This window comes from Crocodylus siamensis, chromosome 1 (genome assembly GCF_052110815.1).
Source record: "Crocodylus siamensis isolate JL-2025a chromosome 1, ASM5211081v1, whole genome shotgun sequence".
In the NCBI taxonomy this organism is placed as follows: domain Eukaryota; kingdom Metazoa; phylum Chordata; order Crocodylia; family Crocodylidae; genus Crocodylus; species Crocodylus siamensis.
The window spans coordinates 366,213,022-366,229,702 of NC_143395.1; the positions used below are offsets into that span (position 1 = coordinate 366,213,022).

Sequence of the window (16,681 nt, forward strand, 5' to 3'; positions counted from 1 at the left end):
ATAGTACATGTGTACATACACACACACACGCACACACCCACACCCACCCACCCATGATCTTTCATGTACATTTTGTCTTAATTTTCATTCTCTTACTAAAGCCATATTACTTTAGACTGAATGTAACTACTTTATGTATGGAATAACAGAGGGGGCAATGGCTCCAACATGTACTAAAATGGCTATATCTCCAGCTTGTCCTATGCTACTAAAATAAATTAAAAATCAGGATTTTCCTTGAGCAAGACAGGAATATTTACTGAATAATCCCTTCACTGGTTTGAGTAAGTGCCAGACAGGATTTATATCTGACTATTAGATATGGTGAGAATGACTCAGACCAAATTTGTTATGTCTTTAGCATTGCTAATGGTCCTTAAGAAATTACACACTCAAAAATGACAGGAATGGATTACTAATAAGGAGAGAAGAGGTTTCTAGTCTTTTAATTTTGAGACAACAGCAAAACAATTGATAGATCTTAGGCTATAATGCAGATTTACTCAGAAAACTGTGAAATGATCCGGACAATTAGGATTCTTAACACCAGCTAAATAAGCTGTAAAGTTGTGCTCTATCTAATCAATTGATTTAAATGGGTGTTATATATTGATCTAACCTTGCTTGCAAGTGTAAAAGTCAATTCCTGTAGAGGGTGTCAGAGCACTTCCTTAGTTGCTAGGGCACCATATGTGCATTTATTTATTTATTTCACTTCATTTCAGAAACCAAAATCACAACTTAAATTTGTAGCTTGAAATGGTAATGACAATGCTTTCTCCAATTCTACTCTCAGAGTGACTTTAAGGAGTACCTGTTCCACATTTTAATCTCTCTCTACCTGCAGAAATCACTGAATGGGAGACATATTATGTTAATGCAGAAGGCCAGTGATAAGTCTTGCCATTATCATTTTTGGATCTCTAAAAGAGACTGAAACATATTTACAGCCACAGTGCAGTCTCCTGTTTTTGAAGTTACACCCTACATGTGGTCTGTTTAGTCCAGGCTTTAAGAGTGCCTTTGACTTGCTTGATAACACTGACCTTTCATTTAGATAACATATAGACAACAGAAGGAACCTTCAATTTCCTCCCCCTCCACCCCAATTCCATAGCTGGATTCTGCGCTTTTCGTTTTTAATGTACAAAAATAAAGGCCTTGTTTTTCACTTATGGAAAGCAATATTATTTTGCAACAACAACAACAACCACAATTTGATTGAAACAAGCCCTTTCTAGCAGCCTAGAAAATAATTTTCAGAATTTCCCTGGCACTGCAAGCACTTGGATAAGAAAAAAAAATCACTTTCCCTGGATGAAGCATGACTCCCAGAAGGTGCGTTTGTAAACAGAACAGTAAACAGATGTTGAGGAACTCCTAGACAAGGTGCTTCTAGCGATGCCGTTTGAGAGAAGCTAGTGTGTTAAATGGTTTAATCATCATTAAAACCCATTTAGATTTAGCAGCTTCAAATTGCTAGAACCCTGTATGAAAGTAGACGCTTCTAGTCACTCCAGAAAAGCATTTTTAGGCTGGAAAACTTAGAGCAGGTTTGCTTGGGATATAAACTGGAAACTAGAGAGCAAGTGCCTTTGTAAAGGTCCAGAATTACAGGCCTGGCTTATATGTGCCTCCCTTGCAGGTCTCTAGATGCTTCCATTCAAACAAGACTTTCGGAGGCAACATCGTGTGAACAACAGCCAGGCATGTTAAGCAAGATTCCCCTCACCCTTTGCAATGTGGTATTTTTTCAACTGTTTTATCATGCAAAGCAAGTACTTCCTGCAGAAGCAGAGATGCAATTACTGGCCTTCCCATGTTTGGTTCCTCTCCTTCCCCTACCAGTAGTACCCTTGATTGACACTAGCAATGGTAAGCCCCAAAGCCAAAATGCACACTACAGTAGCCAAGTTGAGACCCTTGCCCAATCCCAAGCAATCTTTAAGGCCTGTAGGAAGTGTAGCAAAGAGGAGTTGCTGGGGAAGCTTATGAAGTAATTAGCTGGGATCCTACTTTTTCATGATAAAAAAACAAAATTCTCCATGTTTTTCCATGATTAAAATGAAACACTGAACTAATTTCCTAGCCACATTATATATATTGATATCAGTTGAACGCAATGTTTTGTTGATATATTTACAGTTTTTAGGCAAGTTTGAAGCCTACCAGTGCCATCAGTCATTATAATAAAATAAAATATATAAAATTGCCATTTGTACTTCTTACATACACCAAATAGTTGGTATATCTGTATTCTCAATTTCAAATTTTCAATTTTTTTAAATGCACAAAAAAATAAAGTGAAAATTCCTTTTCTATTAACATTACTCAATTTCTGAGTTAGTTCTGGTTGTTAAAATAGAGTTGCAGCATTCCAGACACATTTTTGTCTTTCAGACATTGGTACTGAGGACAACAAAGCCCCCCAAGTTTGCTGAAACTTCTTTCCAAGTCAGCTGAATTTACAGTCAGTTGTAGGAGAACCACACTGTGTGTTTTGCCAAGTTGGGAATGTAATTTTCAACAGTCATCCAGAAGTGAATGGGATCCTCAATGTCTCCAAATGCATCTTTGGCAATCCCTAAATACACTTGCCATTCCATGTTGCACTCATAAGACAGCTTTAATTGCAGTTTCACAGTTTCATAATTTGTACAAACAGCACCTATTTGTTTAGGATCTAGTGCATGAACAGCATGGAGAAAATCAACTACTCATAGTTCAATTTTCAGGTTGTGCTGTCTCAGTTTATCAGCAGCACTTTGAGCAGCTGCAGATCCATTCACATCATCAGTTGATGATGTAAGATGCTCCAGCCATGAAATTAAATCCAGGACAACGTTGTACATTTTGTGTATTTGGAATTTTTGGGACTGTAAAACATCCAGTACTGTCACCAGGAGTCCACAGTTCCCTGTAATTTTTTTCAGGACAACGTGCATGTCCTGTACTGTTAACAGGCTGGCTTGTTCCCACAGAATAAATGTCATTTGTTCATGCTCTGCAAACCCATGGTAAAACTGGCAGTACTGTGCATGGTACTGTACACAATTGAACCATGTATTCCATCGGGGCACAACTGGTTTGGGTGGAAGCGTTGGCTAATCAACACTGTTCATTCAGGTATCTCAAGAATTGTGCGTGATGAGCTGGAGCTTTCACTAAAAGTGACTTAATCACAGAACCAAAGTGATCCACTTACTTAAAGGTATCACGCCGAGTATTTCTTGCCAGGCCAAATATAAGTGCATAGCAATTAATACACACAAAGTTTGACCAAAGGTTGCAATGCATGTCATTCCAAGTCTTTCCCATGTAGTTTGCACACTGTTACAAATGCTAATATTTCTTCAAGTGGGATGCTGAATGCCACCACATAAGAAATCAAGGCTTATGAAACAGTGGCATGATTAACTTTTCTGAGGTACACTGCCTTTACAAGTCATGGTGTGGTAATGTCACCATGTTTAGGAGGATCTACCTTTAGCACCTGAAATAAAATGTTGAAAACTGGTCTATTTTGGAAGTCAGTTGTTTCATCAGCAATCGTGGCAATGGAGTTTCCTTTCAGGTTGTTGAGAAGATGCTTTTTTTCCTCTTCAAAAAGAGTTGGTAAGTAATGTGAATGCAATTAGTTTGTTTAGGGCTCTCCATGTGTTCTACAATTGTCTGCTTTTGAACATAATCTACAGCGTTGTTGCACGCAGCACAGAACAGCACATTACTGTCAGTGTGACATTTGTCTTTGCCAAACTCAGTGATATTGTCTTTAAGGGATGATTTTTAAAGTTTTCAGCATCTTTTCATAACTTAAATTATTCACATCTGGATGCTGAAGTGAAATTTGAGATGCATTAAAACACGAACCCCTATACACCACTGAGTAACCTTTATGGCTAGGGACAGAAGTTACATATAAACCAGTTTAGAGTGATCAGAAACTGGTTTAAGCCTGTAACAGAACACAAGTTCAGTGTACATAAACCAGTTTCAAAATGGCTGAAACTAGTTTAAGATAAACCTGCTTCAATGCAGTATAGACATAATTGTTTTAGGTCAAACCAGTTTATGAAAAATCTGTGCCAGACCCCTTCCTGGTTCAAATTAAATCAGAGTCCCCCAGCATCCCAGGATGCTCTGCAGCCCTGGATTGGGCTGTGTTGTCTGCTACAGAGAGCTGGGCTAGCCCCCCCAGTGCTTCCTAGCTGGAGCAATGAGGGCTGGCTCACTGGCTTCACTGGCTGGCTCACTGCCCCCCTGGTTGGGGTCTGGGGTCAGGGAGAGGGGTTAAACTCACCTTCCTCTAAGTATACCTTCCCCAGAGTTGCCTTGCCCTGCTGGCTTACTTAGTGGTGGCTGTGACAGTGGACTACAAATACCAGAGGCACCTGGAAGCAGGAAGAGGAAGAGGAAGTGACAAGCAAACCTGCAGAGTCCTGCTGCTTTGCTTTTGGACTGCAAATCCCAGAGACCTTGGGTGCAGCAGGAAGACTAAGAAAACACACAGCCCATGCTGTGTTTATAGTTCTTCAGTTTATAGCTTTGCAGAGAAATAACTATTCTTGTTCAAGCTTTTATGAATTCAATGCCACTAAGTTTTCCCTGCCCCCCCACCCCATCCCACCCCTCCTTCCCAAGCAGAGCCCAGGCTGGGGCCCGGCCATGCCCCTTCTGCTACAGCAGGGAGCAGAGGAAAGTCTTGGAGGACTTCTGTCTTCCCTCCCCTTTGGCAGTGGCTGGCAGCCATGCTGTAGCACCCCCTGGCTTCTGACTTGAGCCACTATAGGCATGTGGCTGCATTTCCTAAATCAAAAGTGAATGTATGTTCATTTGCTTATCAGTTCAATCTCTGCAGTTTAAACTAACCTGGAAGGACTGAATCTATTCAACCTCAGGCTTTTTGACTGTTTGTACTTAGCCTATATGCCAGAAGCAGTTTATGGGAGTATGTTTAGCTATGTTAATTTAAAGCACGTTTAGAAATCAACCACCAGAAGGGGAGATTGGACAAATTGAATAAATGACACTGGTACAGTCAGTAAAGTTTAGTTAATAGTTAATATGTGTTTTGATTTTCACAAAATGTAAAAACCAAAGTTTCTTTGTAAAAATGCAAATTCTGTGTTGCTCTGCATTTTTCCATGGCAAACAGACTTCTTAGATCCCTGGTAATTAGCAAGACATAAGAAGGTGACAGATGAATGGATGGAACGGCCAGAAAAACAAAAAGAGCACTGCACTGAGTTCACAGAGGTGGGGTTTAACCAGATGGTGGAGTTGCCAGGGCAAAATTTTAACAATTAACTTGGAAGCAGTCACCTAGCAAAGGAAACAATTTTCGTTATGGGGAGAGTCTGATTCTAGAATCACATGGAACTTTTGTTGCCATGTGAAAAACAGACCAGTCCATAGTGCTGGAGACTGCCTATCATTTGGTCTCTGCCTGGTCTGTGGCCCCCTCACCAATTCACACCAGCTGGGCCCAGTAGGACTCTAATTGCTACAGAACACACCCTGCTTACACCAACCATTTGTGAGCAACAGGGTTTCCAGATAAAACTACTCCCTTAGTGACAGGGAGAACAGGACACTGTGGAAATCCAGGACCTTCAAAACTTCCAGATCCCCCAGCCAATCTGCTCTTCAGCATTCTAGTCAACAAGGATCCTGATCCTACATGGGAAGGAGGAGGTTCATGAAGGCTGTGACCACTTCACAACCTACAAACTTTAAAAATCCATACCACCTTACCTCCAAGTTCCACCACAAGTCCTTCTCCACTCTGGGTTGCCCTGTTTATTTATTCTGGCATATGTTCATCAGTTATGGAAAGCAATATTCATCTATGCAACATCACTCACAATTTGATGGAACTGGTCTGTGGGAAATAATGCAAGCAATGCAAACGAGGCAGCACTGCTTCTAAGAAAGGCACACAGAGTTTCAAGATTTATCAGCTCAAAAACATGCAGAGCAGAATTCCCACAGCACCACAGATGTTATGTAGGCCTATGGGCTGAGCCATTCTGTACAAAGTTAGAACACAGGAAATGTACCGTGTGATTTCCATGCACTCGGGCAAGAAATCCCAAAACAGAAAGATTGCATTTCACCTTGGAGTGGAACTTGGAGGCAAGCTGGTATAGATTTTTGAAGTCTGTAGGTTGTAGAGAGGTCACAAGCATCATGAACCTCCTGCTTGTGAATTCATGGCCATTTGAAAGAATTCCAAAGGTGGAATTCTTAACCATGGCCTGACAAACACTACTCCCAACCATTAGGCCGTTTACTCAACGTAGGTGTTTAGGGACTCCTAAGCAAGGTGTCTCAAGTGGCTGTCATTTGGGCTTCCCTGATGTGTGGGCTGCTCAAACTCATCCTAGCCTTCTAGACCCAAAGCCCTTCACCCTTGTTCTTGCAGACACCTACAGAACACAGAAGGCAACTTGGCTAGAATTATTTGTCTGCTTTTAATCTAAGCACCTAACTTTTAGCATCCCAAGAGTATATAGTATCTGCATGTATGCAGGTAAGAGCTGAACAGTTCTTTCCTGTGATCTAGATGGCCAGCATAAGGTTTCCTCCATCAAAGCATGAGACAACAGATAGGACCCCCAAGGATAAGCAGAACATGCATATGCATATGCTCATATCAGTGCGAGTAGCAGTATTAGCAAACAGCACTTTATTGCTGAGGGGAAAACAAGGACATCTTTAAAATCATCAGTGATTTAATATTGACAGTGGTCAACTAGGTCAACTAGGTCAACTAGGCCACATAGCATAAAGGAAAAGATCCCTTTCTTTCTTATTATCTCTGAGGTCAGGCAATGGGGGCAAGACATGGGAAAATGGGATTCATGAATGGCTGTAACAGATCAAATGGTTTACAATCCTTATTATAGCTGCGACAACATCTTTGTAATAGCAATTCGCATCTCCTACACCAGAGCCCCCAGTCCACTTGCTTACACCCATGGTTTAAATCTCAAATAGGTTGTAGAGTTACATTCCCTGGCTTGTAGGCACCTGCAGGCCACACCCATAACTTCTTATCAAAATTTGTTACTCACTCGGTTAGCTCAGTTTACATTTTGCTACACCCTATTTTTTCACATCAATAGCCATTTTCAGCATATATTATTTTCTAAATTGTGTATATATAAATACTTGTTACAAATGGGCCTCCAAATGTGTGAGAAAAATTATTCATTTTTAAAAAGTATTTGCTACAGCTCTTATAAGCAAAAGACCAAGAACATCACATGAATTCAAAACAAAACAAAAAAATCTTTTGTGCACACTGATATCTCAAGACTTCTAGTTCTGGTCATAGGCCACGTGTAGACGAAACAACGGGCATGTGCGCACAATGCTTTAAAGTGGGTTAAAAGTTTTTCCACCACTTTAATGGTGTTGGTGTCTGCATGCATCTGTGGTGTATTGTGTGGTAATTCCAGCTGCTGTAGCATATTTGGCAGCAAAATGCACCTTAAATTACTAGGGGTGCAGCAGTTTGTTGCCCCACAGCCACAGAGCAAAGCATCGGGCTGTGTGCAGCTAAGGAGCTCTGAAGGAAGCCCTGCAGGCAGCCTGGAAGTAGCCTGGGAAAGCAGGCTCCATCCAAGATCTTTTTTTTTTCCCCTGGAGCCTGCCTGTCTGAGCTGTGTGAGGGCCCAGCACTTCCCTCCATGGCTGCAGTGACCCCCGGGATCACCCGAGCCGGGTGCCTGTTGGTGGGTGCCTTCATCTGGGGGGGGGGGGAAGGGCACCACTGCAGTGGAGGGAAGCCCCTGTAGTCTAGGGACTGCTGTGCCCACCGGCAGCTTGCCCTCCCCTCCCTGCCACCTGAGAAGCAGATAAGTTTGGGTGTGTGCACAACACAGGGGTGTTAAGGGCCCTAAATTGAAGCAGTGTTTTTCAAAACTCACTGCTTCAAGTTATGGCCCCTGTTTCATCTACACATGCCACTAGATATCTGGCACCTCCCTCACTATAGCCAGATCCTTGACACTTGGTTCCAAGAACTCTCCCCAGACTACTTTTAGGATGGCATTCAAGTGCTTGTCACTGAGTCTTGAGCGCAGTTTTTACTTGCTGATGTTCATCAGGCTGTTCACCATCTGTTTGCACACATAGATACTCATGAACATAGAGGTTGCTGTAGATTGCTGCAGGTGAGATGGCTGATATGACAATTTGCAATTATTGGTAAAATTTGTGAATCCAAACTGTTGAGAACTTATCCTTTGTCAAAGTTTTACACTGAAGATCAGTAAGTTCCATTTGCCACTTGTAACAGGATAGTACCCAACAGCTGCCATGACCCTCCCCAACTCTCACTCCAGCCTCTCAGGGTCTCACGCTGCTTCGTCACATGCCACACCTTGGTGTTAAAGGTAAGGAGGGGAGGCTGACCTCAGAGTCTGGTGAGCCCAGGGTTCTCCCTCTCCCTCTCTGTACCTGTTCCTTCTCTTAAGCCCAGCTTAGTCCATCTAAATCTTGGTTCCAATTCTCCCCCTTTGGCCGACAGTCTCTTCGCCTTGGAGCTTCCATCCCTACTGGCCCAAACCACCTGAAATGCTAAATTTGTTGCCTCCTTCCACCCCTACTACCACGTTCATGCCTTGCAGATGTTACTTTGTCCACAGATTAGTCCTCTTGTAGAGGTGACAGCTTTCTTGGCTTTAGCTCCCCTTTGGTCTGGCTTCAGGCTTCCAGCCCTGACCCACTGATTCAGGCCCAGCTCAGGCCTAGCCCTCTCTGTGTCTCCCATCTCCAGGTCCCTCATCCCTTTCTTGTGCCTTGTCCCAGCCCCCCAGTGTCCCTGACCCAGGTAAGGCTGTTCTTGGCTCAGCCCAGCCCGCCAGTATCCTTGACTCAGGGCAAGGCTGCTCTAAAATGTTTGGGCTTTTGTCTCAAGCAGCCCACCAGGTCCCAGACCCTGGAAGGGCTCTATGCTGAGTGCCTCTGCAGCACCTGTGTGGCCTCTAATCCACTCCTATCAGCCACATCCAGTCCTCTGGTACTCAACAAACATAAACCACAGCAAAACAAAGATATAAGCAAATTGCTTCCATGATGTATTCCCCCACTACCAGTCAACTAGCAAATTTCCTGTCAAGAATGACTGGAGGAAGGGGACAGGTGGGAACAGAGGCCTGCATCCATCCCTGCTGCCTAGGGCCAGGGCTGCTCCCCACCTGCCTCCTGCTGCTTCAGGCCAGGGCTGCTCCCCACTTCCGCCCCCCCACTGCTTTGGGCCAGGGCCAGAGCCAAACCGCCCACCCTCCCTGCTGCTTTGGGCCAGAGCTAGGGCCACTCCCCACTTCCCTCCTGCTGCTTCGGGCCATTCACCCCAGGGCCAGGGCCACTCCTCCCCTCCACCTCCCCCCACTGCTTCAGGCCAGGGATGCTCCCTGCTTTCCCCCTCCACTACTTTTGGCCGGGGCCAGGGCCTCAGCCCCCAACCCCAGGTCCATCGCCACTGTCGCCTCAGGTTGCGGAGGGCAAGGCCAACTCCGCTGGCCTTGCCCCTTGCTCCATTGCCACCATCATAGCAGTGTGGCCACCACCTCCTGTCTGAACGCTCACACTGATTGGTTGTTTCAGACAACCAATTAGAGTGTGAATAAAGTGTTACAGACAGACAGACTATGGCTCTTATAATATTAGAATACCTTAGCACAAGCTATAGTCCTCAGAGCTAGGCTTGTTCTCACCCTTGCGTGGGTTGCACTACCCTGGGGACTGCTCCCTGTGGTCCGCTTCACCCAGGGAGCTCCTCTCCCTGCAACCTGTAGAGGCTGACTGCCTGCTCTGGCTCAGGCCTTAGGTTTATATGCCTCAAAGCCATGCCTTCTTTCTGTCATGTAGCCTTCCCCAGCCACACACAGGGGTTAAGGGCCAGTCTGCACTCCTGCTGTTGCAGTCCCACACAGCCAGCTTAGCCTGATGCCTTCTCTTAAAGTGGCTCCCTGGCTTCCTGTTACAATCCCCTCTCCTCCCTTTCCCTTGTACTCAAGTACCAGGGTTTGGGTTCCCTGTTACACAGCTTCTGAGGGGTGTCTTCTATGGGAGCAAAGAACCGAGTGCTGAAAAGTCCAAACTCCGCTTCATGGCTCTGAAAGTAGAGAGCCTGTACTAGAATTTCTGTCTGGGATCAATAGTCTTGACCATATACTTCTCCAAGTCCTTCCCCCCTTCAGTCCCAGCAGCACTAAGCAGTGACTTCACGGTGGGGAAATGTGCTACTTTGCATGACAGAGCCGTTTCTCCCAAAGAGACAGGTTCGTTTCAGAGGCATACACAGTATTATAAACTTTAGCCACAAACTGGTTCTGACTCTGCGGTCTCATGTTCAGAGTACTGACATACCCCATTATGTCCATCAAGATGGCAACCTCCTGCAACCATTCTTCATCTTGCAATTCAGCCATAGGGTCTCTTTCTCACTCACAAATATTTCAATCTCATGTTGCAGTCTGAACAAACACTTTAAGACAGCCCTGTGACTCAGCCAATGCACTTCAGCCTAGTATGGCAATGCATGCTGAAAGTTGTCTTCTTTCACGAGCTGGTTGAATCGCCAATGGCTAAGAACCATGGCTCAAATGAAATTCACTGTTTTTACTACAGCATTCACTGCATGGTTCTAGAGTTCTAGCACAGACAGTTTCCTGATGCAGAATGCAATGAAAAACACAAAGCACCTGGCTAGATAAACACTCTGCACTTGGCTCTTGAGTTATGCCACAAACCCTGCCTTCCTTCCCACCATGGAATAAGTCCCATCTGTTGCAGGAATGAGCCATGCTTGTTAGAATGAGCCAAGCTCTTCAAAAAGTCCTCTTCTTTCATTGTTTCTTTCCTCAGCATGAACTCCATGGACTCTTCTGTCACATTCATACCTTAACTGACATCCTGAATGAACATGGCTAGCTGCACAATGCTATTTTCAAATACATGTCACTTCTTTGGGCACACAATGTCTATAGCCACTTATACATTTCTTCGAGAACTTTCCTTCAGCAAAGAGCTTTGAAGGAAAAGCTATTTCTTGAAAACGGACATAGCTAGCTGTCACTGCTCCATCATTTCTGTGAAGCATTTTTATGACAACAGCCTGCTGCTTTTTCAACAACTTCTAATTCACTCAGTCTCACTTCATGCAACTTCCCAGTAAACTTTTCATAGTTGAAGCCATGGATGGCATGACTCATAATGTCTCTTAACACTGTGTTTTTGGAAACAGCCATTGCTTGCTTACAAACCACATGCAGACTTTCCACTTGTTTTTCTGAAGAAGTACAAGAGCCTCCATTTCTCTTGGAAAGCATGGTACTTCTTGTCCAGTGTAAAAGGATTACTCTGCCAGTTTCCTCAAATAAAATAGCTGACGTTGACTCCAGGGTTTCCAGGCAGTTTATGTGACTCAGGGCAATCTTGTGCCTCCCGTAAATATACCAAATAAAAAAATCCCAAGGAAGCAAGCCAGCAAACAAACAAAATCAAAAGCCACTGTCTTTCTCCAGACTGAAGACTGGGTAATCCTGGCTCTGGTTCTCCATTACCACCACACTGGTGGTGAATGCTAGGGGTGTCACATGCACCTCCTAAGATTGGCCACTGCCAACGCCGCTGCCAGCTTCTGTGAGCGGTTGCTGCTTGCCACATCCACCCTCCACAGCCACCTTCTGTGGGCAGTCACCACAACGCACCCCACTGCCGATACTGTCAACACTGCTGCCCACAAACTATGCCCCCGTAGTCTCAGGACACACCAGTCACCCATGGCATCACAGCTCCTCCCTCCTGTGTACCTTGCTCCTGGAGTTTTTAACACTGTTTGTAGCTTGTGAGAGAGAGGAGCCAGCAGGCTCCAAGGCTCCCGGGCTAAGCGGAGGGCCAGCGGCCCCAGGCCCACAGCCCCAAGGAGCCCGGCAGAAAGTTCTCTTACCCAGGTGTGTTGGGAAGGGAAGGGCCAGTATTTCCCCCGCTGGAATAAAGGAGAGGCCGGGACCGGAAAGTAGCGGCAATGCAGAACCGGAAAGAGCACGAGGAGGAGGTGGTAGAGCAGGCTGGCGCACGCTGCGAGGGACGCTGAAAGCAACACTGAGTGCTGGTAGGAGCCTCTGGCCTACTGGTCCCTGCGGTGGGTAGGACTGTTTGTTTATCGGTGGGAGCTGGGGGGGGCCGGCAGGAGAAGGGTACTGTAAAAGCCCTAATAGAAGGGCACCGTTGACTTTGGGTACTGTAGTCCCTGTAATAGGGGCGCAGTTCAACAGGGAACTTAAACTGTTAAAAGGAAATCTTGTCAAGCCCTACAAGGGGGATCTCTGTGAGGGGCCAAGGGGGGTACTCGACCCCTAGGAGGCCAAGTTTGGATTGGAAGCCAGCTGCAGATGGCCGGAGCGGCTGCACAGATCAAGGGAACCTTCTGGGTTGTAGTGCTTGGTTTGATTTTCATTTCTTTGGTGGATTATTTGAGTAGACGTGTGGATACGTGGCTGGATCAGCCCGTTGGCCACCACCCAGTGGAATGGGCGAGGGTGTAGGGGTGGTGGAGCCCTCAGAAATTCGGGACCTCATGAGATGCTGGTGAAACTCATAATTGGACTGCATGCGTCAGACATCTGAACCAACTCCGTTAACATCAAAGTTGTGGCAGGTGAAACGTACGCGTGTGACACCCCAATTATAGTTGAGGACACACTAGGCAACTGGCAGGTGGCGTCGGTCCGGCCTGCAGGGGACAGTGATACCTGACATAGCTCTACCCTTTTTACCTGGTCATCAGTTTCAACTGGCTCCCAGCCTGCCAGCCAGGCAGACCACTAGCTGGTGATCACCTGCGGCTGGGTTTCAAGCCCCTGAAGGCCGAGTACCTCCTTGTATCCAGTTTCCAACTTGCCCACACTATTATCTCTGTTGTTTAAAATGGTGCCATCTCTTTCCCAGAAAAGTAATGGGGGGAATCATAGGTTTGTCTCTTTCTGTTTTGGGTTGGTTTTTTGGGTTTTTTTGTAATTAACATAGTTTTTTCAATTGTGGAACATGAGGACTGATTTATATATCACTGTGGCCTACAGCAACTATGTCAGACTGCAAAGGGTGAGTCAGAGACGTGAAGAACCCTGGGATACTCACCTCTAGAACCGGGGGCAGCTTCCTCCGGCATTTCCTCCAGGAGCATGGATTCATGGTAATGGACTAGACAGCCATTCATATGGGCAAAGCTACACCTAGGCAGTTACTTTAAGATGCATGTCTCAGTATACCACATTTCTAAGCAGCTCCATTCCAGTAGTGATAGCCTACTAAAGAGCAAAGCTAAATCTTTTCAAGTGAAAAAGGCAGTTTTGAGACCTCTTCAAGGTTCCTTTGCACTCCAAAAAACTAGACCTCTGGTGCTGGCTGAAGGATAGTCTACCTCAAACTTGTCAGTATAGGAAATTACCTGTCACCCTGTCAGCAGCTATAAGAACATTCATGAAGGGTTTGCCCCTAGTAGCATCGCATTTGAGAGAATAAGATATTTTATACTTAAGAATTTAATGCCAGGTTGTGAGAAAGGTGTGTTACATTTGGCAGGCAAGGGTCTTTGAGTAGATGTGATATCTTTTATTAGACCAACTGAGTAGTTTGGCGGGGGGGGGGGAAACGTTCTTAGCAAGCTTTCAGGTGCAATCACCATTTTTCACATACAGGAAGTCTCTGCTGTTTTGAGTCTCCAAGGAATGAGAGAAGCTAAAAGTGTGACAGGATGTCAGTGAGAATGTATATGGGTAGAAATTAGGAAAACAAAAGGTAAAACAAGGAAGGGAGGGGGCAAAAAGCAGGGGGGGAAGACAAAGGTGCGTAAGGGAGACACTACACTAGTAGTAGGTAGAAAAGAGGCTGCTTGTGAAAAGAGAAATAGCTGGAAATTAGGAAGACAAAGGGCAGGGAAGTAGGGAAGGGGAGGGGAGAAAGTGGGGGAGAAAATGTAAGAGGTCAGGTCTGGCAGATACCTGGGGAATCAGATATCAGGCAAGTTGTAATGTGTCATAAATCCAATGAGTCCATAATTTTTGTATGCAGTAGATTAGCTAAGTGAAATTTCTAGGCTTGTTTATGAAAGGTGTTTTGTATGTTCCCTTTGAGGGTTAGAACTGAGAGATGTGAGAGAGGGAGTGATTGTCCTGCGAGAAGTGTGCCCCCACAGGTAGTTAGGTATTTGTCTTTGACAGATTTTTGGTGTGCACTTATTCTGGTGTGCAATTGTTGTTTGGTTTCTCCTACATATTTTCCATCAGGGCATTTGGTGCACTGGATAAGATTTATTACATTTCTGGAGGTGCAGCTTTAAGATCTGGGAATGCTGATGGTTCTGTTGTGGGGTGTAGTTATTGTGTGGGTGGTGGAGATGTGATGGCAGGTTTGGTAGCCCAACAATTAAAGCACAGTATTATAATATCTATCCAAAAGAGAGTCTATAGGAGCATTCACTTGTGCATTCACTGTTATGAAGGGGGTCTATCTACTGCAAGTCAAATAACATCTTTCATCATAAGCCAATTTGTGAAAAAACTGAACTATTAACCTACGGAATTTATGGATTTATCATCAGAAAAGTCTCAGCCAGGCAACTACTAAGACTTCTGAACATATTGCCAGACCAGTTAAAAAGATACTTCTTTCAAAATTAAAGCACTGAAGCACTCTGTCATCTGCTCAGTATTTGACCAATGGAGGTTTTTCCATAGACTTGAATGCAACTAAACACAATAAAACACACAAGTATTTTTGCTTGAGATGGAATGAGTCTCAAGTTAATGTCTTCCTCATACCATGGACAAAGATATACTTTTATGTGAATTCACTAATTTCTCCTTTTCCAAGAGTACTGAAAGATCAAATAGAATTATTAAATAATCTTGCTTGGTTTAGGCATCCACTAATACCTCTGTTTCTACATTTTAGATTTGATCAATCTAAATCAAGAAGAGACTCTTATATCCCTTTCTTTCATCACCTGGAAACTGCCTGGTTAACTGACTAGGACACTCCTGGTTTAGACGATACAGAAGAACATATTCTAAAACTGAAAAGTCTATCAGATCTATATGTACCAATGTAAGGAAAAGATTTAAAATCTGCTCCCTCAGTAATTTTCCTCATCAAAAACAGATTCCTGACATTTTTGAATATCTGTTCCTTTGAATAATTTAGGTCTTCGTCTGCTCACTGCAGGTCCACTTGACAGCCATTTCTGCCCACCGTCTACCACTTCAGAGCTACATATACTATTTTCTCCCATCCAGCAGTAACCAAGTTTCTCAAAGGACTTGTTTAAATTGTTCCACTACTTCAGGAGCCTCCACCCACATGAGACCTCCATGGTGTCCTTAAGAACTTGATGGTCCACCATTTAAGCCAATGTATACTTCTTTTTTTGAATCTTTTCATGAAGATGACAATTGCAGTGGCAAATTCTTCAGAGTGAAGAATAACGCTACTATGATGTGGATCCTCTAAAACTACTTTCCATAAGGAAAAGATCACAGTTAGACTGTACCCTAAGTTAATTCTGAATGTCATGTTTATCAGTTCTACTCCCTAGCCCTGCCAATCTCACCTTCCTACAAGAGAGGGCCTGGGTGCATATACATCAGAAGTATACATACCACTCAACTCAAAGAACTTCAGTTACTGTTCAAGTAAGTAATGTCTCCTTGCAATAAAAGAGCAGTTCCTATATTGCCAGGCACCCATTAAAGGCAAGGAAAATGGAAAGGTATTCTGTGTTTCACTTCAGGACCATGACAGACATGGGACCGATTACTCTTCGATGGGTATTGTTCATTTTCAAGGTATGTATTTTTAGTCCCTTCTACCAAAGCAAAGAAGTCCTTATTGGATGCCTTCTATCCTCAGAAATGGGCACACTTGAAATAGAAAGAAAGATACAGACATTTAGCATTATATATATCTTCTCCATTGTAATGCAAACGTTCCATTTCAATTTCAAAATATATTGTAAATTTACAACTGCATAATGTTCTTAAAGTACTCAGGGATTAAGGATTGTATACAGTTTATAGCAACCTCTACTGTTTTGCTAGTAAACATCTGGCTGTTTAATTTCCCTTCTAAAAATCTAATTTTAACTCAAATATTTTCCCTTGGGTTGGACTATGGAGACTAATAAATTATTTCTACTCTTACAGCTATCACTACAAATATTTGTATTGTATCTCAGTAGTAAACTTCAGAAATAATAACTTTCATGCAGTCTTCCTAAAGCAAAAGCAAATCTAAGGACCATGTTGGAACTGCCACCATTTGCCATGTGGGCCAAAAGTGCATATTTCACATCCCTGTAAACTCTGGGGGTTCATCTACATATGTAATGAGGGTGGAGAAATAAACTCTGATGCAGTTCATGCTGAACTGTATTTCTCCCAGGTGCAGCACTTACATGTGTATCCAGGACTGCAGCATGTTGAGCCAGGGTGGAGCAGCAAGGGTCCAGCGGGTCAGCCCCAGGCTCCAGGTGGTGGTGGCAGAGGTGCTCACTGGGGCATGAGGGTGCCATAGTGTGGGGCTATCCAGCAGGAAGTCCCTGCACTGTAGCACCCTCATGCCCCAGGCTCTATCTACACTTGCTTTGTGGCATCATTAGTTACTCCATCAT

At 44.2% G+C, this 16,681-nt stretch overlaps 1 pseudogene; it reads right to left on the minus strand.

The window, feature by feature from the left end:
* Nucleotides 1–2,343: 2,343 nt before the first annotated feature.
* On the minus strand, nucleotides 2,344–3,616 carry LOC149875010 (uncharacterized; annotated as a pseudogene).
* Between the last annotated feature and the right edge of the window lie 13,065 nt (nucleotides 3,617–16,681).